Genomic DNA, 23,947 nt, shown 5'->3' with positions numbered 1-23,947 from the left:
AAGCTGTATGATTTCACAGGGGAATTCTACCGAAATCTTAAAAAGATTCAACTCACATGCTATATTAACCACAACAGCAAATAGAAAAGGAAGGAAAACCTTTAAACACTTTTATAGTGATAGCATTAATACCAAACTGAGAGAGATAAGAAAAAATTAAAACTACAATGTATTTTAGTATTACTGCTAAATCTTTGTTAATAAGCAGGATCATGTTACAAAAGTTTAAAGATGTTATGAAAATTATGCCCCAAAATGATTTATGGCAGGGATGTAGCAATGGATCGATGGTAGCAATTCTATTAATATAAATTTTATAAAGAAAAAACTGACAAAAATCACAAAACACTAACTATAATTGCTCAAAGATCTGACAAAATTCAACATTAATTTAGATAAATAGAAGTTGACAGAAGTTTCTGTCTTTATGATTTTCTATCCTACTTGAAAGAAGGGGTAACTACTTATATGAGACAAAATGGACTTTAAATTACACATGGTCAAAAGAGACAAAGAAGGTCACTGTATAAAGGGGTCAGTTCATCTAGAAGATATAACAGATGTAAATATGTATGCACCCAATATCAGAATACCTAAAAATAAAAAGCACATTCTAAGAGGATGTAAAGAAGTAAATAGCAATATAATAATAGTTGGGAACTTTAATACTTCACTCTCAATAATAGATAGATCATCCAGACAGAGAAAATATAGGAAACAAGGGATTTGAACAACACTATAGACCAAATGAACCTAACATACATATCCAGAGCATTCCAAGTTTCTATCAACAGGTGAACAGGTAAAGAAAATGTGGTATATGCAATGGAATATTATTCACACTTTAAATAGAAGTAAATCCTGTCACATGCTACAATATAGATGACTCTTGAGGATGTTGTGCTAAATGGAATGAGCCAGTCACAGAAAGATAAATAATGCATAATTCCACTTAAACGAGGTGTTTCAATTAGTCACATTCATAGAAACAGAAGGAAAGTGGTGGCTGTTACGGGCTGGAGGGAGAGAGAAATGGGGAATAGTTCAATGGGTATAGATTTTTAGTTTTGTAAGATAAAAAGTTCTGGAGAGCTATAACACAACAATGTGAATATACTTAACGCTACTGAACTATAGACTTAAACATTGGTAAGATGGTAAATTGGATGTTATGTTTCTTTAAACCACAATTAAAAATTTAAAGATCATTAAAAAAAAAAAAAAGATTTCCTCCTAAGATCAGGAACTAGAGAAAGATGTCCACTCTTGACACTTCTAGTAACCATTATACTGGAAGATCTAACCAGGATAATTAGGCAAGAAAATAAATAATAAAACATCCAGATGAACAATGAATAATCAAAATTATCTCTATTTGTAGATAACATAATTTTTCTTGTAGAAAATTATAAGGACTCCACAACATGCTACTGGGGATTAAAAAAAGAAGTTCAGCAAAGTTTTAGCATACAAGATCAATATACAAAAATCAATTGTGTTCTGTACACCAGCAATGCAATATCTGAAAGTGAAATAAAACAGTTACATTCATATCATCTGAATAATAAAATACTTAGGAATAAATTTAAGCAAAGAAGAATAGTACTTTTATACTGAAAACTACATAACATTGCCAAAAGAAGTTACAGAAGACCTAAGTAAATGTAGAGATCTACCATGTTCATGGTTTGGAAGATTTACTATAATTAAGGTATTCCCCCAAATGGATCTATGCATTCACTGCAATCCCTACCAAAATTCCAACTGCTTTTTTTGTAGTAATGATAAAGTTCATCCTAAAATTCATGTGAAGTTACAAGGCACTCTGAATAGCCAAAACAGTCTCAAAAAAGATGAAAAGAGTGGGAATACTCACAGTTTCTGATTTCAAAATGTACTACAAAGCTATGATATTCAAACCATTGTGGCACTGGAATAAGGATAAACATACAGATCAATGCAATAGAATTATGTGTGCATAAATAAATCCATAACTCTATGGTCAATTGATTTTTGACAAGAGTCTCAAGACCATTCAATAGAACAAGAGTAGTAATTTCAAGAAATTGTGCTGTGACAACTGGATACCTACTTGATTAAAAAAAAAAAGAATTTGGACCTTTCTCTCCCACCATATACAAATATACATAAAACTCTTAGAAGGGAACATATTTTTAATTCTTCATTACCTTGGATTAGATAACAGTTTCTTAAATACTTTAGCCAAATCAAAACAGCAAAAAGAAAAGTAAATTGGACTTCATCAAAATTTAAAACTTTTGTGCATCAAAGGACACTATCAAGTAAGTGAAAAGGCAACTCACAGAGTAAGAGAAAATATTTGCAAACCATATATAATGCAGTTTTATAGAATTTATAAATTGATAAAACAAAAAGACACTTTTAAAAATGGGCAAAGTACTTTAATAAACATTTCTTCAAAGATGGATGGTCAATAAGCACATTAAATGACGCTCAAGTTCATTAGTCATTAGGGAAATATAAATGAAAGACACACTGAGATACCAGTTCATATCCAATAGGTTGGCTAGACTAGACATAAAACAAACAAAATGACATGGCTTGGCAAGTATGTGAAAAAAAATGATCATTCATAAATTGTTCCTGCATACGTAAAATAGCTCAGCTGCTGTGAAAACAGTTTAGAATCCCTCACAGTATTAGAGTTACCATATGATGTAGCAATTCCACTCCTAGTCATATAACCAAGAGAATTCAAAACCTGTGTTCACACTTGTTCACTAATGTTAAAAGTGTCATTCATAATAGCTGTCTGTAGTGGAATCAACTCAAATATCCATTAAGTGATAAAAGGATAAACAGAAAATTGATATACAGTGGAATATTATCCAGTCATAAAAAATGGAGCATTAGTATATGCTACAACATGGATGAATCTTGAAAACATTGTGCTAAGTGAAAGAAACCAATCACATAAGACCACATATTCAAAAACATATCTCCATACTTCATACATTTTCTTAGCAAAGACACACCCTGTTTTCCTTGCATAGATATGTTTTCCTTATTATTTCTAGTAGTTTTAATTACATATATTAATTATAATTCTTAACCTTTAGAATTGTTAATTCCTAGTAAAAACTAAGAAGTATGAAATTGTGGACTGTTACACTAACATTCTGTGGATTGGCAAATTTATAAATACATTTCATAGACTTAGAAAACAAGCTTAACGGTTATCAAAGGGAAAAGGTGGTGGGGAGGGATAAATTGGGAGTTTGGGATTGACATATACACACTGCTATATTTATCAATGAAGTAGATAACCAACAAGGACGTACTGTATAGTACAGGGAACTCTGCTCAACTCTGAAACAACCTAAATGGGAAAATAATTTGAAGAAGAATAGATACATGTATGTGTATAACTGAATCACTTTGCTGTACACCTGAAACTAACACAACATTGTTAACTATATAGTCCAATATAAAATAAAAATTTTACAGAAGATTTTAAAAAATACATTTCATAATTTCTAGAAATATATTCTTCCTCACAGTAGAGTTTTCAATGTGATATAAACTATGTTTATCAATAGAACCAAGTATCTTTAGTTCCTCTGTAAAAGGAAGCCAAAAGTGGATAAACCTATATTCAGTAATTAATGTTTCAGTATTTTATCTTATTTGGAAATAATCTAGATATTGAATGAATACTCATCATTTAAATTATCTCAGTATAACTTCAAGATTTCAAGTTACCAAAAATATTTTGGAAACTATTTTCATGTACACATACCATAAAGAATATTTATTGTTGAAAAGTTTAGTTTTGAACTTTATCTTACATCTATTTAATTTACTTGTTCTTAAGAATTAGATTACTCATGGAAGTTTCATGAGAAATTAAACAGTTAACCATCATCTTAAGTTATCATCCTTGCTAACAAGTTCTGTAACAGAGATAATGTGAGTTTGTTTGACTTTTAGTAAACCTGGGTAGAATGAAAGTTGGATGTCTGCATTATATTTAATGATAACTCTAAAGACATGCCTGTTTTAATTAAACTAACAAACTTAAACTAGCTTTTACTAATCAAAGGTTATCCTAGATCATGTGAACTTGAAAAACATTTGAGGTAGTTTCTATATTTCTGAGAGTGTACTTGATTTATATAAATATTTATTTTTCCTCAAGTCAGCTAAATAGAGCTTTATACAAACTAGTTTTAGCAATACCATCCAGAGGCAGAAAAAAATCACACATTTACAATATACATACATAGGCATACATAAACATACAGACAGAAGCAAACAGATCTGTAAGCCACCAACCTGGTGGACTGTTGTTTACAGCCTTGTAGTATCTTCAGAGTGAAAAGGCAATTCAGATAGAGGATTAGTAGACTGTGAGTATTCCCATAAAGGAAGGTAGAGGGGGAGTAGTAGGAGTCATGTCAGTCTTACAGTCTTTTGTTTTAGGGACCTCTTGTGTCTTTAATTTTTCATTATTGGCCCTGTGCAATGAATCTTTCAGTGAAACTATTCTTAAATTATTTTGGAGGATTCCTCATGCCAGTTAAAATCGGTATCCCCTTCTGTTTGTTTAAATTAGGAACGTTTACTCTCAAGTGTATTTTTAAAGTGATCTTAGCTAATTGCAACTGTAGGGGAGGAAAATTTTACCCTTTACCCTTTCTAGGTTCTTTGGCTGGCCTAATAATTAAATTGACACGAGACAGATTAACAGGAGAAAAACAATTTACTTTCGTATGTACAAGAGCCCCATAAAAATATGAGACTCCAAGAAGTGACCAAAGCAGGGAGGTTTATACCTTTTAGACAAAGTAACAATAAATTAGTGAAGAATTTACAAGACAAAGGAGTTTGGGCTTGGAGGACAGTAAATTAGTGAAGTAAAACGGTTTGTTTTTATAGCCTTTTCACCCTAAATTTCCTATTTCTGGTGATAAGGATACCTTCTATCCTTAATGTATAGGGAGGGTACCTTTCATGGGAGGTTTATTTCCTGCTTTCAGGGTGACAAAGGAAGGCCAGAGTGTCCTTCTCTCACTGGCTGCTTCTCAAGTAACTTTAATTCAAAATAATCAATATGCCAAACTGGCATATTTTGGGGTTACATATTCTGCACCCATTCAGAACATTTCCCATAATGGCCATTGTAATTCTAGGTTGTCGTAATAAGTCTTTGCAATTTTTATTATTTACATCTTCCAGGAGAACAGTTCTTAGACATAAAATAAGCAGAAGATATACTCAGTTTTCTGAAACTTGAGGATCACAATTCTTTAGCTAAGCATTGGGTCTCAGCCAAATTAATCCCCAAGAGAGATATGCCACTGGGTTAAGGATTTTGTTTTGTTTTATAGTGTACCTCATTGCATGGAAATTTTCTTGAGGGGGGCTTGTGACTTAGTTCTAACCTGTTCTGTGACCAGTTTATCCTAGCACAGGATCTTAGAGTTAGATGGCAAGCACTCTAACATCTTTTATTATTTATTTTTAAAAATTGAAATATAGTTGATTTACCATATTATTATTTATTCTAGGTGTACAGCATAGTGATCTAGTATTTTTGTAGATTAGATTCCGTTATAAGTTATTACAAGGTAATGGCTATAATTCCCTGTACTATACAATATATCCTTTTTGCTTGCTTATTTTATACATAGTAGTTTGTATCCGTTAATCCCATACTGGTAATTTGTCCCTCCCCATTTCCCTCTCCCCTTTGTAACCATGAGTTTGTTTTCTGTATTGGTGAATCTGTTTCTGTTTTACATATTTCATTTGTATTGTATTTTAGATTCCACATATAAGTGATATCATACAGTATTTGTCTTTCGCTGTCTGACTTATTTCACTAAGCATAATGTTCTCTAGGTCCATCCACATTGCTGCAAATGAAGAATTTCATTTTTGTTATGGCTTAGTAAAATTCCATTGTGTGTGCATGTGTGTGTGTGTGTGTGTATCTCACATCTTTTTGCATTCTTACGTTGATGGGCACTTGGGTTGCTTCTATGTCTTAGCTATTGTAAATAGTGCTGCTATTAACATTTGGGTGCATGCATCTTTTTGAATTACTGTTTTCATTTTTTCCAGATATATACCATGAGTAGAATTGCTGGATAATATGGTAGTTCTATTTTTAGTTTTTTGAGGAACTTCCATACTGTTTTCCACAGTGGCTGTACCAATGTATATTTCCACTAACAGTGTACAAGGCTTCCCTTTTCTTCACATCTTCTCAAACACTTGTTATTTGTAAGCTTTTTGATGATAGCCATTCTGACAGGTGTGAGGTCATATCTCATTGTTTTCATTAATATTTCCTATTAGCAATGTTGGAAATATTAGCCTGTTAGTTTTCTGTATGTCTTCTTTGGAAAAATGTCTATTCAGGTCTTCCCATTTTTTTGATTAGGTTGTTTGTTTTTTAGATACTGATTTTTATGAGCTGTTTATATATTTTGGATATTAACATCTTGTTGATCACATCATTTACAAATATTTTTTCCCACTCTACAGGTTGTCCTTTCATTTTGTGAAGTTTCGTTTGCTGCACACATCTTTTAAATTTGATAGGTCAAATTTGTTTATTTCTGCTTTTATTTCTTTTGCCTTGGTAGACTGTTATAAGAAAATATTGTAACCGGGCTTCCCTGGTGTCACAGTGGTTGAGAGTCCACCTGCTGATGCAGGGGACACGGGTTCGTGCCCTGGTCTGGGAAGATCCCACATGCCGCGGAGCGGCTGGGCCCGTGAGCCATGGCCGCTGAGCCTGCGCGTCTGGAGCCTGTGCTCCACAATGGGAGAGGCCACAACAGTGAGAGGCCTGCGCACCACAAAAAATAAAAAATAAAATAAAATACTGTAACCATTTATATCAGAGAATGTTTTGCCTATGTTGTCTTCTAGGAGTTTTATGGCATCCTGTCATATATTTAGGTCTTTAAACCATTTTGAGTTTATTTTTATATATGGTGTGAGGGAGTGTTTTAATTTCATTGATTTACATGAGGCTGTCCAGCTTTCCCAACACCACTTGCTGAAGAGACTGTCTTTTCTCCATTGTATATTTTTGACTCCTTTGTCATAGATTAATTGACCATAGGTGCATAGGTTTATTTCTGGACTCTCTATTCCATTGATCTATGTGTCTGTTTCTGTGCCAGTACCACACTGTTTTGTCTACTGTAACTTTGTAGTATATTCTGAAGTCTGAGAGTATTATACCTCCAACTTTGATCTTTTTTCGCAACAATGCTTTGGCAATTTGGTGTCTTTTGGTTATATATGAATTTTAGGATTATTTGTTCTAGTTCTGTGAAAAATGTCTTGGCTATTTTGATAGGGATTGCATTAAATCTGTAGATTGCTTTGGGTAGTATGGCCATTTTAACAATATTGATTCTTCCAATCCAAGAACATGGGATATCTTTCCATTTCTCTGTATCCTCTTCAGTTTCCTAGTTTCCTTCATCAGTGTTTTATAGTTTTCAGAGTATAGGTCTTTCACTTGGTTAAATTTATTCCTAGATATTTTATGCTTTTTGATGCTGTTTTTTGTTTGTTTGTTTTTCTGGTACGCGGGCCTCTCACTGTTGTGGCCTCTCCCGTTGCGGAGCACAGGCTCCAGACACAGGCTCAGTGGCCATGGCTCACGGGCCCAGCTGCTCAGTGGCATGTGGGATCTTCCCGGACCGGGGCACGAACCCGTGTCCCCTGCATCGGCAGGCAAACTCTCAACCACTGCGCCACCAGGGAAGCCCTTTGATGCTGTTTTAAATGGGATTGTTTTTTACTTTCATTTCTGATATTTCATTATTAGCATATAGAAACACAGATTTCTGTATGTTAATCTTGTATTCTGCAGCCTTGCCAAACTAATGTGTTAGTTGTAATATAAAGTATCATGTCGTGTGCAAATAGTGACAGTTTTACCGCTTCCCTTCAATTTGGATGCCCTTTATCTCTTTTTCTTGTCTAATTGCTGTGGCTAGTACTGCCAATACTTTGTTAAATAGAAGTGGTGATAGTGGGCATCCTTGTCTTGCTCCTGAAATTAGTGGGAAGACTTTCAGCTTTTCACTGTTTGTATGATGTTGGCTGTGGTTTTGTCATAAATGTTATTATGTTGAAATATATTGCCTCTATACCCACTTTGATGATAATTTTTATCATGAATGGATGTTGAATTTTACTACAAATTTAATTGCACTTCTAGTGATCAGTCTTTTCAATTTTTCTGTTTCTTCTTGATTTAGACTTGGCGGGTTGTAGGTTTCTGGAAATTGGTGCATTTCTTCCAGGTTGTCCAATTTGTTGGCATATAACTATTCATAGTATTACCTTATGTTTTTTGTATCTGTGATATTTGTTATTTCTCCTCTTTTATTTCTTATTTTGTTTATTTGAGTCCTCTCTTTTTAACTGTGTATTTTATTCATTTCCTCTATGATCTTTATTATCTCTTTCCTTCTGTTGACTTTGGGCTTTGTTTGTTCTTTTTTTTTCTAATTCTTTTAGGTGGTAGGTTAGATTGTTTATTTGAGATTTTTCTTGTTTCTTGAACAAGGCCTGTATCACTGTAAACTTCCCCCCTTGGAACTACTTTGCTGCATCCTGTAGATTTTGGAAAGTTGTATTTCCATTTTCATTTGGCTCAGGGTATTTTCTGATTTCCTCTTTGATTTCATCATTGACGTTTTTTTTCTTGGCAACTTGCTGTTTAGTCTCCACATGTTTGTGCTTTTCCCAATTTTCTTTCTGTAGTTGATTTCTAGTTTTATATCATTATGGTGGGAAAATATGCATGATATAATTCCTGTCCTTTTAAATTTTTTGAAACTTGTTTTGTGACCTAGTATGTGATCTGTCCTGGGGAATGTTTCATGTGTGCTTGAAAACAATGTGTATTCTGCTGTTTTTTGGATGTAGTGTCCTGTAGATATCTATTAAGTCCACATGGTCTATTGTGTCATTTAAGAACACTTGCCTTATTGATTTTCTGTCTGGTTAATTTGTTCATTGGTGTCAGTGGAGTGTTTATGTCCCCTCCTATTATTGTATCATTGTCAATTTTTTCCTTTATGTCTGTTAGTATTTACTTTATATATTTAGGTGCTCTTGTATTGGGTACGTTATGTTATTAGTATAATAGTCTCCTTTTGTGTTAATCCCTTTATCATTATATAATGCCCTTCTTTGTCTTTTATTATAGCATTTGTTTTAAAGTCTATTTCGACTGATATGATTATTGCTACCTCCATTTTCTTGTCCTTTCCGTTTGCTTGAAATACCTTTTCCCATCAACTCACTTTCAGCCTATGTGTCTTTAGCCTTGAAGTGAATCTCTTGTAGGCAGCATAGTGAAAGGTCTTGTTTTTTATCCAAACAGCCTCCCTATGTCTTTTTTTTTTGCGGTACACGGGCCTCTCACTGTTGTGGCCTCTCCCGTTGCAGAGCACAGGCTCTGGACGCGCAGGCTCAGTGGCCATGGCTCACGGGCCTAGCCGCTCCGCGGCATGTGGGATCTTCCCAGTCCAGGGCACGAACCCGCGTCCCCTGCATCAGCAGGCAGACTCTCAACCACTGCGCCACCAGGGAAGCCCCTCCCTCTGTCTTTTGATTGGAACAGTTAGTCCATTGACATTTAAAGTAATTACTGAAGCCAGGACATGGAAGCAACCTAAGTGTCCATTGACAGATGAATGGATAAAGAAGATGTGGCACATATATACAATAGAATATTACTCAGCCATAGAAAGAAACGAAATTGAGTTATTTGTAGTGAGGTGGATGGCCCTAGAGTCTGTCATACAGAGTGAAATAAGTCAGAAAGAGAAAACGAAATACCACATGCTAACACATATATATGGAATCTAAAAATAAAAAATTGTTCTGATGAACCTAGGGGCAGGATAGGAATAAAGACACAGACATAGAGAATGGACTTGAGGACACGGGGAGGGGGAACTGTAAGCTGGGACGAGGTGAGAGAGTAGCGTGGACATATATACACTACCAAATGTAAACTAGATAGCAGTGGGAAGCAGCTGCATAGCCCTGGGAGATCAGCTTGGTGCTTTGTGACCACCTAGAGGGGTGGGATAGGGAGGGTGGGAGGGAGATGCAAGAAGGAGGGGATATGGGGATATATATATACATATAGCTGATTCACTTTGTTATGCAGTAGAAATTAACACAACACTGTAAAGCAATTATACTCCAATAAAGATGTTTAAAAAAAAACACAACAAAGGTGTCTTGATATTCAAAAAAACAAATAAATTAAGTAATTATTGATAGGTATGTATTTATTGCAATTTTATTACTTGTTTTCCAGTTGTTTTTTAGTTCTTCTCCATTCATTTCTTCTTTTTGTTTCTACCATTGTGGTTTGATGATTATTCTTAGGTAGTATGCTCGGGTTCCTTTCTTTTTGGCTTTTGTGTGTCTTTTGTAGGTTTTTGATTTGTGTTTACCATGGGGTTCATATACATTTATCCATAAATACATCCACTTGTTTTAAACTGGTAGTAAATTTAGTTCAAACACATTCTAAAAGATCTACATTTTTTTTACTCCCCTCCCCCACATCTTGTGTTTTCGATATCCTATTGATATTTTACAGCTTCATGCTTGCCCATTAACTATTCATTTTAGTTATAGTTGCTTTTACAGTTTTTTTATCTTTTATTCTACATACTGGCTTATTTAAGTAATCTTCAATTCTTGCTATATATTTGCTTTCCTTGGGCAATTTTCCCTTTCCTGTAGATTCTTGCTTCTTTTGTATTTAGAGAAGATCCTTCAATATTTCTTTTAGGGTAGGTTTAGTGTTGCTGAATTCTTTTCATTTTTGCTTGTCTGAGAAATTATTTATCTCTCCTTTTATCTAAATGATAATCTTTCTGTGTACACTACCCTAGGTTTCAGGATTTTTGCCTTTCAGGACTTTGAATATATCATGCCACTCCCTTCTGGCCTGCAAAAGTTTGGCAGAGAAATCAGCTGATAGCCTTATGGGGATTACCATGTATATCACTCTTTGTTTCTCTCTTGCTGCCTTTAGAACTCTCTCTCTTTATATTTAACTTTTGTCATTTTAATTACAATATATCTTGGTGTGGGTCTGTTTGGGTTTATTTTGTTTGGGGCCCTTGTGCTTCCTGTACTTGGATATCTGTCTCCTTCAGTTTGGGGAAGTTTTCAGTCATAATTTCTCCAAATATATTTTCAATCGCCTTCTCTCTCTTTTGCCCTTCTGGAACACCTTTAATGCAAATGTTGGCACTCTTATTGTTATTTCAGAGGTTTCATAAATTCTTTTCATTGTCTTTTCATATGTCTTTCTGTCTGCTGTTCTGATTGGGTGATTTCCATTATTTTATTTTCCAGATCATTTATGTGTTCTTCTGTATCCTTAGTCTACTATTCCTTCCTTCTAGTGTGTTTTTTATTTCAGATAGTGAATTATCTGTTTTTAATTGGGTCTTTTTAATATTGTCTTGTTCCTTGATAAAGTGGTCAGTATTTAGATCAATTCTTTTCCCTAATTCCCAAATAACTTTTCCCAGTCAACATTTTTATTACCAATGTTTTGAATTCCTTATCTGGTAAATTGTTTATTTCTGTTTCAGCTTTTATTTTTTCAGGGTTTTTCTCTTGTTCTTTCAACTGAGAGTAGTTCCTCTGACTTTTCATTTTACTTAACTTTCTCTGATTATGAATTCACGTGAAACATTTATGTATTTTGGTGTTTTAAAGGGGCATTCTTATGTGAGAGCATCCCTGTGTAGACAGCACATGCCCCGTGTGCCTGGTGGGAGAGCTGGATTTGATGTGGCAGCCAGTCACATCTTTCCTCAGGGTGTGCTGGCAACTATCACCTTGGTAAGGGGTGGGGCTGGAGATGGAGGAGCTAGACCCTGTGCAGGGTGTGAGGTGTGACTTCCTCTCTGCTCAGTCACCATCATTTCCCTGTCAGGGGTGGGGTCTGATCCCAAGTTGCTGGAGTGGAAGCCCGTAAGTGTCAAGCTCTAGCTGGCTCCATTTTCTTTTAATGTGTGTTTTTCCTTCTCTCTGTACCAGGAGCTTTGTGCCGAAGAAGGGAAATGCTGAAGCAAGTGGGGCTCCTGTGCTTACATAGGTCTGATCCTCTGCCTGTGTAGGCATCTGTGGCTCTGCTCAGATGTGGCCCATGGTTGCATTTTTTCCCTGATGGTGACCACCCCAGATCTAGTGCTGCACTGTGGCATGGAGTGAGCAGGGCAGGAGCATTTGCTCAGCTTTGGCTGGGGCACACGGTGAGGCTGTCCCAGGAAACCTGGAAGCCATGCTGCCATCAGAATTCTGGCTGTTTCTGGGCTGCCACTTGAGTAAGCACCAACCATGGCCATCACCACCCCACCTGGGCTCTGCCCCAGGATTCATTTGCCTCCTTGTCCCAAGGTCGAGTCTTTTCAAGGTCCTGGCAGCCCTGGGTCCAATGCTGCACTGTGGCTTGGAGTGAGTAGGACCAAGGTGTATGCTTGGCTTGGGCTGTGGAGTGCAGGGTGGCGAAGTAGTTGTGGGGAAACCCAGCAACCACTAGGGCAGACCTCTCTCAGTCCTGCTTGGGGGCAAGCTAGCACCTGCATGCTCCTCATGAGTGGAGTCTAGGGTTTCCAGCCTTTCTCTCTGTCCTAGCATTTCTCCAGCCAGCCAGTGGGCTCTGTCTCCTATGTATAAGGCCCCAGGACTGAGTCACTCAGTCTGTGGCTTGACCCGCTTACTCTCCAGTGTGGCTGTTTGCCCTGCCCATACTATCTATCTTTTCCTCTGAGACCCCTCTCAGGGGCACAGGTCTGGACCCAGTCACTTTTCTTCTCATCCTACCTGATTTTGTGTATATCTTTCTTCCAACCTTGGTTGTACAGGTGTCCTTCTGCCAATTTCCAGTTAGTTTTCAGTGAGAATTCATCCACATGTCGATCTATTTTTGATGTGTTTGGGGGCGGCAGTGGGGAGGTGAGCTCCACATCCTCTTACTCCACCACCTTGATCTCTCTCCTCTAACAGCTTTTAAGTACTCGACTCATGCCCACCAATTTTGCACCTTTGGCTGCTGAGATTCCTGTTAGGAACAGATCTATTGTTTCTTTCAGAAAAAGATCTATTTATAGTGGTAGATGCCCTAATGGCTTCTAGTAGTCTGGCTTGTGCCTGCTTAGATTTTGAGGTGTCATTGGTCAAAACAGTTTGAATTTCTTGCCTTAATTTATTTCCCCAAATCCCCTAGCAGTTTATGCTATGGACTTACCTTGAGGCTTTGTGAATCTCCTAATAGCTACCATCTTGCTTTCTTCAATTGAGTTGTACCCATTATTTTCCCCTGTTGAAATAATCGTCCTTAATTCAACCAGATTTATGTTTCTGGCTTCCTGTGCACAGTTCCTGAGACCTGTCAGGACCTCCAAAAGGCACTTACCTTGTAGATGAAGTTTGCCATGAAACCCAAATGCTATGACCCATTAAGTCTCACTGTGAAAAATATGGAGTCTCTCATACACCAGTATTCCACCTGGAAGGATTAGGGAAAATTTGAAGAGTTCAGAATGCAAAATATGTTGCTTGACCTGAGAGAAGCTTATTAGTGATCCTGGAGAGTAGCCCAAGAGGCAGTGAACCAAAAGGGCTCTGTGGGTATCTTTACTTGCATCTAGGAGCCGTACCTGGAATCAGCAGCAGCTGGTTTTGGGTCTCATCTTATCGCCAAACCTGTCAAATGACAGGCTAAAACAATTTAGTAATGAATTTGATATCCTTTATTCAAGGAAAAATAATCCATGGATTGAGGGTATATAGTGCCTCACAAGCAGTGGAGAGTAGTCTTGCCAAAATCTTTTGGGAAGAGTGAGTTTTATACAGTTAGAAGCAGCAATGCTGAAACAGGGTATGATTGACTGGGAGGTTGGGAACTTCTCTTCTTGTTGTTGTTGAGGTATAGTTGATATATAGTATTATATAATTTTCATTTGTACAACATAGTGACTCACAATTTTTAAAGATTATACTTCATTCATAGTTATAACATATTGACTGTATTCCCTGTGGTGTACAATATATCCTTGTAGATTATTTTATATACAGTAGTTTGTACCTCTTAATCCCCTACTCCTATGTTTACCCCTTCCCCCTGCCCTCCCTCCCTGGGGATTTCTTTATAAGTCTTGCTGATCATATTTTTATGGTAAGGCGACCTCACTAAAGCTAAGTCGGAGGATTGTGATTGGTATATCTTAGGTTTCCTTGACAAGTATTTCCCCTAAATGCAGGCTGACTTAGGTTTAGATTTGTCATGTGGGCTGGGCCCTTGGGGTGGCCATCATTTTTTGGGTCCTGATATACAAATTAACTTTATCAGCTCCAGTCCCAGAGTGCTTCAGGGCATATATATTATGTCTTATATTATATTATATTATTATAAAATATATTTAAAACATAATACAAAAATATATTTTACATATAGTATTTTAGGGATTTATTTTTATTTATATTAACAGACTTGATGTCAACCTATATTAGATATATTTAAAACAAATGTATCATACTGAAGAAACAATATAATACTAAGCAGTAATATATTATTCCTAAGGAAGATACATACAAATGATACACATAATTATAGAGAGTTGAAAAATAAGGAATTATTTTCAACATGTATCATGAGGCCAGCATAACCATGATATTCTCACTTTTGTGCAATCCCCTCCAGTTGAATATGGGCTGGACCTAGTGACTTTCTTTGAACTAAATGTGGCAAAGGTGATGGGATGGTACTTCCAAGATTGCATTACAAAAGTCTGTGATTTCTGTTTTTGTGACGTTCTCTTGCTCTAGTTTGATCACTGTGAAACAACCAGCTGCCATGTTGTAAACTCCCCTAAGATTTATGTACCCAGGAATGTCTGTAAGAATGTATCTAGATGAGATTAGCATTTGAATGGTGGACTCAATAAAGTAGATTGCCCTCCCCAGTGTGGGTGGGCAGGCATCACACAATTCATTGGGGACCTGAATAGAACAAAAGACAGAAGAATGAGGACTTTGCCCCTTATTTTCATCCTGTCTGATTACTTGAGCCATTGGTCTGCCCCTGCCCTCCAAACTCCTGGTTCTTAAGCCTTTAAATCTGACCTGAAATCTATACCACTGGCATCCCTGGTTCTCAGGCCTTCAGAATAGGACTGGTTTACATCACTGGATTTCCAGTGTCTCCAGCTTACAGATGGTAGATCATTGGAATTTTGAGCCTCCTCTGTAATTACATGAGCCAATTCCTTACAATAAATCTCTTCCAAGAATATCCTATTGTTTCTGTTTCTCTGGAGAATACTGGCTAATACAGTTACTAAGCATTGGTGTAAATTTTTATACAGCGATAGGTAACATCTAAGAAGAACATTATGAGTAGGTGAAATTATATGCCAATTTTATCCATAGACTTAGATGCAAAAACATAAGTAAAATATTAGTAAACCAAATTCCATGATGTAAAGCAGTAATATACTACAGTAGACTAGGTTTGTTTTGAATACAAGGTTTGTTCAGTTTTTGAAAATAGCTTTCTCACAGTATCAGAATAAAAGGGGAAAATCATATAATCATTTTTATAGAGTGTGTATTCTTGCAATGATAGAATAATAGATCAGTCAAATGTAATGGAGAATGCAAACACAAACTCATAAATATGTGGACAAAATTTATAACAGTTCATACCACAGTGCAGTGGGGAGGGGATGCTGTTTTTCATAAAATGATTCTGGTCAACTACGTGGAGAATTTTTTGGAAGGAAAAGATACTTGATCTTTGTCTTACACCCTCCCTCTCCACACACATCATATAGATATAGGGGATTGTAGAACTGAGTGCTAAAGGCAAATAATAAAGATTTGGAAGATAACATGTGGGGATAGCTTCAAGAGTAGGGAAAGCAATAGCCATAATGGAAAAGATTAATATATTATAACTTTATTAAAATTTAGAACTTTTGTTACTCATCATTAAAAGAATGAACATATAAACCATGGAGTGAAAGAATATATTAATAATACCAATACTGAATTCATATCTAAAACCTACAATTTGTTAAAAAAGGGTAGAAAACAAAGGGAAAAAAAGACTTTTCATAATAATATAAGCAAATCACCAGTAGGCATAAGGAAAGGTACTTAAACTCATTAATAACCAGCAAAATAAAATTATAATTAGATGCTACTTATATCCATCAGAATGGAAAAAATTTTAAAGATTGACAATTTCAAGTGTTTTGAAGATGTGAAAGAACTCTCACATGCTGTTGGTGGGAATATAAATTGTTACATCTCTTCAGGAAATAATGTGTCATTATATATTAAAGTTAAAAATACATATGTCCTGTGCTCCCACAGATACATTTCTAGGAATGTATCTTCCACATACGCTTGTACATATGTAAAATGTACAATGATATTCAGTACAGCATTTTTATAGTGGCATAAGACTGAAAAAAGTGTTCATCAGTGGGGATTGATCAGATAAATTCTGGTATTTCTGTGCAATGTAAACTATGCAGTTGTTGAAAAGAATGATGTAGTCCTATATCTCCCAGTATAAAACTATATGAATGATATATAAGATAAAATAGTAATATGCAATGGAGTATATGTTTCTTAAAAGTGAGCTATCTATATATATATTTCTCTTGTAAAACTATTTTATTTTAAAAATGGATAAAAGTTGCTTCTAGAGAAGAAAACTGGTGGTAAAAAAGTTTGTATCTTTTGTATCATATGCATATATAACCTATTTAAAAATAACTTTTAAAAGAACTACAGAAAAGACAGGAAGTAGTAGCTAATGATGCATTACTTTGATTATAAAAGGACCCTCAAATATGACAACTGTAGGTATCATTTTTTTGTGTGATATTGAAAATAAGCACAGTCTCTAAAATTGACAGTTGTCTATGAGATGCTTGGTAAGAGTTGTTTGGTGTTTAATATTACTGCCTTATGTACTTATTCTTTGCTTAATGCATTTGTTAACATAGCTGCTCATACAGGATGGTGGGGAGGAGTGAAGGCAGGTGAAGGGGATTGATCATAAACATTGCACTACCTTAACCAGAGGGATAGAAAGTTTGCTAAGTTACATTGGGGAGATTTCCTGAAGTTTTACTCCAATCTATATATGCATCTTCTGCAGTCTGGGTTCAAACTGTGTAATAGTTGCACCTGCTATTCTTAAAATGTAGCTAAAGATTGAATGGTGAACTAAATAGACACTTGATTTTGCTATTGAGACCAGTGACTGCAGGTGTAAGTAATTTTGCATTCTATTCTGTCTCCTCCAGCTTACGGCCAAAAACATATCTTTTAAAATCTAGATTCCTGTTGTAAGTTGGGAGGAGCATATGACTTTTGAGCAGCACCCAGAAATTTAATTTTCAAAAAGGATATGACAATCTATGTTTAAAGGCTTTGGTGGAAGACCAGGGTCTTTGTACGTAATGACAGATCTAAGAACTGCATTCCACTCTTTTTATACATTTTTGCATTTTTAAATCTCAAAAATTTACCACAGCTCCTCTTTCTAAGGTTATAAGAGTTTACTGCAAACAATTTCTTTGTAGAGGAACTTAATTAAAAAGTATAGGTGGGACTCACATTTGCAATGAGTATTTCCCTGAAGAATTGTGTATATCCTGAATTCTGGAAAATTAAATTACATTTTACATGCAGTAGGGGAGTTTTCTATTTAAGGACAATCTTTGATTTGTCATTTCATTTTATTAGGCTTGCTTAATTAAATTTAGCTTAGTGGAGGTAAAATTACCCAGTACCTGGCATTGTTATCCACTATCAAAAGCAGCATTTAATTTAGTTTAAAGCAAAAGAAAAATCTTACAGATGTTTGAACTTATCAATTTAGTCCACAAAATTGATTAGGTAGCTATTTGATGACAAAATTTGAAAGTGAAACAAAGTAGCAGGGACTATAGAGAATATACAGTCTATGCTCTTGGGAAGCTTACACTGCAGAGTTGGAAAAAGTACAAACCCCTTTCCTCAAAATGTAACAAAATATTTATTAAGCAGTGTTCAGGGCAAGTGATTAATGCAAAGTTACATATTCAACATAGAACAGGAGAAAATACATAGACCAAGGAAATGAAAATTGTGGATAAGTTAAATAGAAGCTACTTAGCAAGAAAAGGTTATCTGTTCACCAAGCAATGAGTATATTCATACTATCAACATGTCTGCATTGCTTTTATCAGCATGTGTACTTTCCTCTTCCCTCCTCCTTCCTCCTTCTCTGTCTTTCTTCTCTGTTCCTCCCTCCCTCCCTCCCTCCCTCCCTCCCTTCCTTCCTTCCTTCCTGCCTCCCTCCCTCCCTCCCTCCCCACTCCATGCACACACAGAGAGTGTCTGTTACTCCCCAGAACCAATAAACAAAATTGAAAAGATTCTTTTCCTGATGAAACTTCCAAGTTTAGACTGAGTCTGTGCTCAAGCCCTTTAAGAGCTTGAAAGCATTTTCATAAATTGTTCCCTGGTGCCTTTGACCTAATTTCTGAAAACTATTTGAAAACGTCAGGTGTCTGAATGCAAATTTTATCCTTATAGTTCATTAATAGCTCTATAAAAGTTAAATATATGAGCTGCTGCAAATTGAAGCAGCTAAACTATTTGCTTAATGGATACATAGCCTGGGTACCATAATACTAAGAGGAATATAAGGTCATAGTATCAATTTCACTTGCTCATTTATTTTTTTTCCTTTCCTCATTCCTGCTTCTATGTGTTAAGGATGCAAATTTCTACTAGAATATATCAAACTAAAAATAATTGTTAAAATAATGTAAGAAAATAAAAAGTACTCTTTTGGTCAAGGCCTAATTTGAGAAAATATATACTATTTATTGAATATCAGATCTACTCTCGTGTTAAATGCTATATATATATATATATATATATATATACACACACACACACACATATGTATACACACACATATATATATATTATCTCATTTAAAATAAAACAGTAAGTTAGGTTATTATTACCATGTAACAGATGAAATGAGCGGATAAAGACTTAACAACTTGCAGAAGGTCATGAAGCTAGTAAGCAATAAATCTGACACCAAAACCTGATTTTTTCAATTTCTTTTACACTAAATTGGAGTCAGATTATCTAAGTCCATATTTCATCTCTGTCAGTTATTAAATGTGTGACCATGGGCAAGGCAGTTAACATCTTTCTGTCTCATTTTTTTTGTCTTTGTCTTTAAAACAGGTATACTAATGTATAGGATCTATATCTAGGAGGTTCTGGAGAAAAAATTAGTTGATATATATGAGGCACTTAGAAGAGTGCCTGATGTGTTAGTTATTTTATTATTGTTGTTGTTGTTGTTATAATACTATTGGGGGAAAAGGACATGAATTGCCATATTTTTATTTACTAAAAGAACTTGATATGACCACTTGCACTTGGTAATCCATCACAGTTGGAGAATGGAATGTTCTGATTAATTCAATATTGTGTTTGATAGAATGTTATAAAATACATCTTATTCACATAATAGATTATCAAAGAATGTAAAAACATTATATATACTATACCAAACTTACAGTGAAGAAATTTTATCTTTTAAATGAATCAGAAAATTCTTCCATATATGTTGCAGCTTTAGACTCACCAATAAAAAAATCCACTTATAGACTTTTGGTTACCAGTCCAGCATGTAAGAAGTTTAGAAGTTACCACTTCATCCTCGAAGTAAATACTGAATAAACTGAAAAATCAACAGCTATTCTTAGATCTGTATGAGAAGCGAGTTCACAGGCCAAGAGCAGAAACCTCCATAGGAACCAGTGCCAGGGTAGGAAATCCTAAACCGTTATTGATTAATTGCTGGAGTCTCAGTGTGGACAAGTTTGAGAGATAAAAACTCCAAGGGGACCCAGTCATCAGGACCCCCATACTTTTGTGAGTTTTACATCCTAGAGTTCTACCAGATTCTTACAATGAATATTGGAGAAAAATCCCTTCCTGCTTCTGGCAAGGGAGGGGACAAAGCACCATTTTGAAATACACCAGAGCATTCTGTTATTTTTAACAATGTCTGCCCTTCAGAGGAACTAACCAGACCTTAACCTGCTTGGGCTTTTACTAGAGCCTAACTGACCTGGGGGGAAGGAAATACTCAAGTCAGCTCTAGCCTTCCACGTGAGAGAAGGGAAATACCCAACTCAAGCTTACTCTACCCATCCTGTCCCACCAAACTGGAGGGGGAACTGAGCGTCATATGAAATGTTCAAAGACAACCACAAAAGGCAGCCAAATAATGGAAGACAAGAATAGGAACTAAGGGGACTTCCCTGGTGGTCCAGCGCTTAAGACTCCATGCTCCCAATGCAGGGGGCCCAGGTTTGATCCCTGGTCAGGGAACTAGATCCTGCATGCCTCAACTAAGAGCCTGCATGCCTCAACTAAAGATCCCGCACACCACAGTGAATATCCCGCATGCTGCAACTAAGATCTGGTGCAGCCAAATAAATAAATAAATAAATATTTTTAAAAAAGAAAAGGAACTAAGAAGAACAAAAAATAGAAAAAAATTAACAAATGTGATAGATAGTAATCCAACTATATCAATAATGACTCTGAGCATCAATGATCTAAATGCATCAATTAAAACATGGACAAAGGCAGGGTAGGTCCTCCCAAATGACCAAACTTTATGTTGTCTACAGGAAACCAACTTTAAATATAAAGACACAAATATTAAAAGTAAATGGATGGAGAAAGATATATCATGCTAACACTGATCAAAAGAAGGCAGGAGTAGCTGTACTAACTTCAGACAGAGCAGCCTTCAGATCAAGGAAAGTTATCAGAGATAAAGAGGGACATTACATAGTGATAAAGGGATCAATTCTCCAAAATGACACAAGAATCCTTAAGTGTTTGCACCTAACAACAGAGTGCCGAAATACGTGAGACAAAAACTGATAAAACTGCAAGAAGAAATAGATGGATCCAGTATCATAGATGGAGATTTCAGCACCTCCCTATCAGAAATGGACATATTCAGTAGGCAGATTATCAGTCAGAATAAAGTTGAACTCAACGACATCATCAATCACCTAGATATAATGGACATCTATAGTTTACTTGATCCAACAAAAGTAGAATATACATTCTTTTCAAGCTCACATGGGACATTTACTGTAAAACACATAGAGGATAATATAGGAGAAAATCTACATGACCTTGGGTTAGGTGATTACTTTTTAGATACAACACCAAAGGCACGATCCATGAAAGAAATGCTTGATAAGCTAGAATTCATTCGAATTAAAAAATTCTGCTCTGCAAAAGTAATGTCAATAGAATGAGAATAATATCTATGGGCTGATAGAAAATCTTTGTGAAAGACACATCTAATAAAGGACTGTTATCCAAAATATACAATGCATTCTTAAAACTCAACAATAAGAAAACTAACAACCAATTAAAAATTGGTCCAAATACTTTGAAACCCCACTAAAGAAGATGTACAGATGGCAAATAAGCATATGAAAAGATCCTCCATATCATATGTCATCAGGGAGATGCAAATTAAAACAATGTGGTCACTACACATACCTATTAGAATGGCAAAAATCCAGAGCATCAACAATACCAAATGTTGGTGAAGATATAAAACTATAGGAAGTTTCATTTATTGCTGGTGGAAATACAAAATGTATAACCACTTTGAAAGACAATTTGGCAGTTTCTTACAAAACTAAACATACTTTTACTATATCATCCAGCAATCGGGCTACCTGGTATTTACCCAGAGGAGTTGAAAACCTATGTCCACAAAACCTGTACACAGAAGTTTATAGTTGCTTAATAATTGCCAAAACCTGGAATCAACCAAGTTGTCCTTCAGTTGGTGAATGTATAAACAAACTATGGTACAACCAAAAAGTGGGATATTATTCAGCACTGAAAAGAAATGAGCTATCAAGCCACGAAAATATAGGGAGGAAAATATAACTGCATATTATGAAGTGAAAAAAGCCAGTATGGAAAGATACATACTATGTGATTTAAACTATATGACATTTTGGAAAAGGCAAAATTATGGAGACAATGAAAATATCAGTGATTTCTAAGGTCTAGGAGGGAGGGAGAAATGAATATGCAGAGCACAGAGGATTTTAGGTATGTGAAATTAGTCTGTATGATACTATAATGGTGGATACATGCTATTATCCATTTGTCCAAACCCATAGAATGTACAACAGCAAGGGAGAACTCTAAATTAACCATGTACTTTGGGTAATCATCATGAGTTAATGTAGGTTCATAAATTCATAAATTCTAACAAGTGTATCCTTTGTTGGTGGATGTTGATAATGGCAGAGTTTCTGCATATGTGGTGGTAGGGGAAATATGGGAGATCTCTGCACATTCTGCAGAGTACTGCTGTGAACCTAAAATTGTTCGAAAAAGTAAAGGGTATTAAAAAATCACTTGCCTTAATTTTTTTCAGCAATGAAATATAAGGCAAGAGTCTAATGAGATACAGGATAGAAAATAGAAATGAAATTGAGATATTTGTAGTGAGGTGGATGGACCTAGAGTCTGTCACACAGAGTGAAGTAAGTCAGAAAGAGAAAACAAATACTGTATGCTAACACATATATATGGAATCTAAGGGAAAAAAAAAGATCATGAAGAACCTAGGGGTAAGACGGGAATAAAGACACAGACCTACTAGGGAATGGACTTGAGGATATGGGGAGGGGGAAGGGTAAGCTGTGACAAAGTGAGAGAGTGGCATGGACATATATACACTACCAAACGTAAAATAGATAGCTAGTGGGAAGCATCCACATAGCACAGGGAGATCAGCTTGGCGGTTTGTGACCACCTAGAGGGGTGAGATAGGGAGGGTGGGAGGGAGGGAGGGAGAAGGAAGAGGGAAGAGGTATGGGAGCATATGTATATGTATAACTGATTCACTTTGTGATAAAGCAGAAACTAACACACCATTGTAAAGCAATTATACTCCAATAAAGATGTTAAAATAAATAAATAAAATTTTTAAAAAAAAATAAAAGGCATCCAGAATGGAAGAAATAAATGTATTTACTTGCAGAATATATGATGGAATCTACAAAAAAGCTATTAGAAGTAATAGTTTTCAGGATACAAGATAAAAATGCAGTTAATTGCATTGCTCTATACTAGCAGCAAACAATCAGCATTTGAAAAAAAATCACTGGTTATAATAGCACTGCGAAATATGAAGTACATAGCGATATACCTGACACAAAATCTGCAAAAACTGTACACTGGAAATTTCAAAACTTTGCTGAGAGAAATTGAAGAAGTTCTAAATAGAGATACTCTATATTCTTTGACCAAATGACTGATTATTATTATTATTGATAATACATTTCTCGAAACTGAATTATGAAGTCAATGTAGGGACTTCCCTCGTGGTCCAGTGATTAAGACTCTGTGCTTGTAATGCGGAGAGCGTGGTTTCGATCTCTGCTTGGGGAACTAAGGTCCTGCATGCCACACGGCGTGGCCAAAAAAAAAGGAAAAAAAAAAGTCAGTGTAATCCCTATCAAAATCCCAGAGGCCTTTTAATGCAGTTGAGAAATTAATTATAAAAGTAGTATAGAAATACAAAGGATCTAGAATAGCCAAAACAATTTTGAAAAAGTATAACAAGTTTTATGGCTAATATTACCTGATTACAAGAATTATTATGAGGTACAGTAAGCAAGGCAGGATATCCAGATAGATGAGTAGAGCAGAAAAGAGAACCCAGAAACCGACGCACACATGTATGGAAACTGATTGTTAAATTTATAGTAAAATACATGTAAAATTT

This window comes from Lagenorhynchus albirostris, chromosome X (assembly GCF_949774975.1).
Source record: "Lagenorhynchus albirostris chromosome X, mLagAlb1.1, whole genome shotgun sequence".
Classification (NCBI taxonomy): Eukaryota; Metazoa; Chordata; class Mammalia; order Artiodactyla; family Delphinidae; genus Lagenorhynchus; species Lagenorhynchus albirostris.
This window is presented reverse-complemented; position numbering follows the sequence as displayed.